Consider the following 2,192-nt stretch of genomic DNA (forward strand, 5'->3'; position numbering starts at 1 on the left):
CACGGTGCAGTCCGGTATCTGCACACTCCCTTGTCTTCCCCTCCCCCCACCCCAGAAGCCAAGACAAGCCCAAGCGACAGCTGGGAGTGCCTTGGGGCTGGACCCAGGGAGAAGGCTCTGACAACAGAGCTCCAGAGGACAGACACAATGCGCCTCTCTGTCCGCCCAGCTGTCCCCGCCAACCAAACAGAAGCAGCTGACCCTAGGGCTGCCAAGAGCAGGGCAGCTGGGATCCCTAGTGGCTCCGTGAAGGTGCTGGTGTGACAGGGTGGGGCACCATGAAAGGAAAGGGCACAGACCTTTGAACAGGGCCCTCCGTGCGCCTGTCACTTGATTGCTGATGGCATTGGATTCTCATAACTTAATTCTAGGTGGGGGGGTTGCTATAATCGCCCCAATTTTATCATGAGGTAACTGAGATACAGGTCTGGAGTAAACCTATACTTGGCCACCTGCCAGCACCATGGCCTTGAGCAAATTGCTTCAGCTCTTTGGTCTTTCATTCTGAAAATGAGGTGATGCCTTCCCACCTACCTCATGGGGAAGCTGACAGAATCCAGGATAGTAATGCTGATTATTATTTAATGACCACCTAGTGTGTGTTAGGTCTAAAAGCTTTATGCTTATCTAATCCTTATAACAACTCTAGGAGGTAAACTATGGTATCCCCATTTTACAAATGAAGAAATGGAGGCACAGAAATGTGAAATAACTTGCCCAAATGTCAGGGATGTGGACAGATGTAGCCACTGGAGAAAAGTAATATTTGATAATGACAGACAAGAAAGTGCATGCAGTGGCCCTGCGTCATTGTGAGAGGCTTTCATCTCAGGGAACTTGCCCTATGGTTTGGAAAGCCACACGGATTCTTGCTGGGGTGAAAGTGGTCTGGGATAGGCTAGACCCCAGAGCTGAGGTCAAGGAGAGTAGAATTACTCTGGGTAAGGGTTTTTAAAGTTGTCCTTTCTGTGGCTAAGTAAGGAAATGGTCTGAGGAGCCTGGAGACTTCAAATCACCTTCAAACTACCAAGCCAACCTGGACCACCTGCCCACACTATTACCTGTGGGAGAAATAAACTATGTTACTCAGACTGGGTGTTTGGGATCCTCTCTGTTACAGCATCCTAGTGTGTGTACTTATTAAGACGCTGCATGGGGGCACAGCAGGGAACCCAGCAGGCAAGATCTGAAATGCTTTGTCTAACTCACTCTTCAGTGGGAGAGACAAACCTTAAACTAGGAAACAATCATAATTACAAAATGTAAGTGCTGTGAAAGGTACAAGCAGGGAAGGTGGAAGACAATGATGGGGCCCCCTAATTTAGACAGAGGTCAGGAAGGCACCTTTGAAGAGATTATTGTTTTTCACTTTTTTAGCCATGTATACCTGATTTTAAAATGTCACTGTGATTGAACAAGACACTGACTTACTGAACATGTATGTATACTTATGATTTTCCCCCTTTCATGCAATCTTGGAATATATTTCATCCTAAAATGAGTAAGAAATCCCCAAAGCATAACACTTTTTTTGGAAAAATACAGGCATACGAATGCAATATTAACTGTAGAAATGCACCAAAGATGAATAAAATGGAAGAGAGCCAATATTTCAATATTAGTTAATATTAAATTGACACAGTATTAAAATCATGCCCTTTAAGTTCAAGTAAGCCCCTGTAATTCCATTCAGGTATTCTGCCACTTTATACATATTTAACAACTGTAACAATAACAATAATATTAGCTAGTATTCCTTAAACCCCTAATAAGTGACAAGCACTGCTAAACATGTAAAATATGTTTTGTTATTTGTTTTGTTGATGAGGAGATGATTTTTAACTTCGCAGAGAAAACTCCAACTGTGAAGACCTAGAGGCCAGAACGAGCAGAAAAGAGAGTATATGTTTTATTCCTACCACATTGGGAAACTGTATGTACTGGACAGTTTCCCAGCAGAAAAGAGAGGACCCACTCGGTAGAATTCATTGAAAAGAGTTTAATGAAGGGGGGATTTATCCTAGATGCCTGTGTGCAGGGATGGGGAGGGAATCGGGATGGTTGCTGTACCTGGGCTGGCAACAGGGGAGACGCTTTGCTCCCCAAACCTTAGGGAAGAAGAGAGGAGTGATTTCTGGAACTACCCAGAGCTGCAGCTACGGGCCAGGGGTTCCCTAAGAAGCACTGTGGTT

This window comes from Manis javanica, chromosome 3, assembly GCF_040802235.1.
Source record: "Manis javanica isolate MJ-LG chromosome 3, MJ_LKY, whole genome shotgun sequence".
NCBI classification, from domain to species: domain Eukaryota; kingdom Metazoa; phylum Chordata; class Mammalia; order Pholidota; family Manidae; genus Manis; species Manis javanica.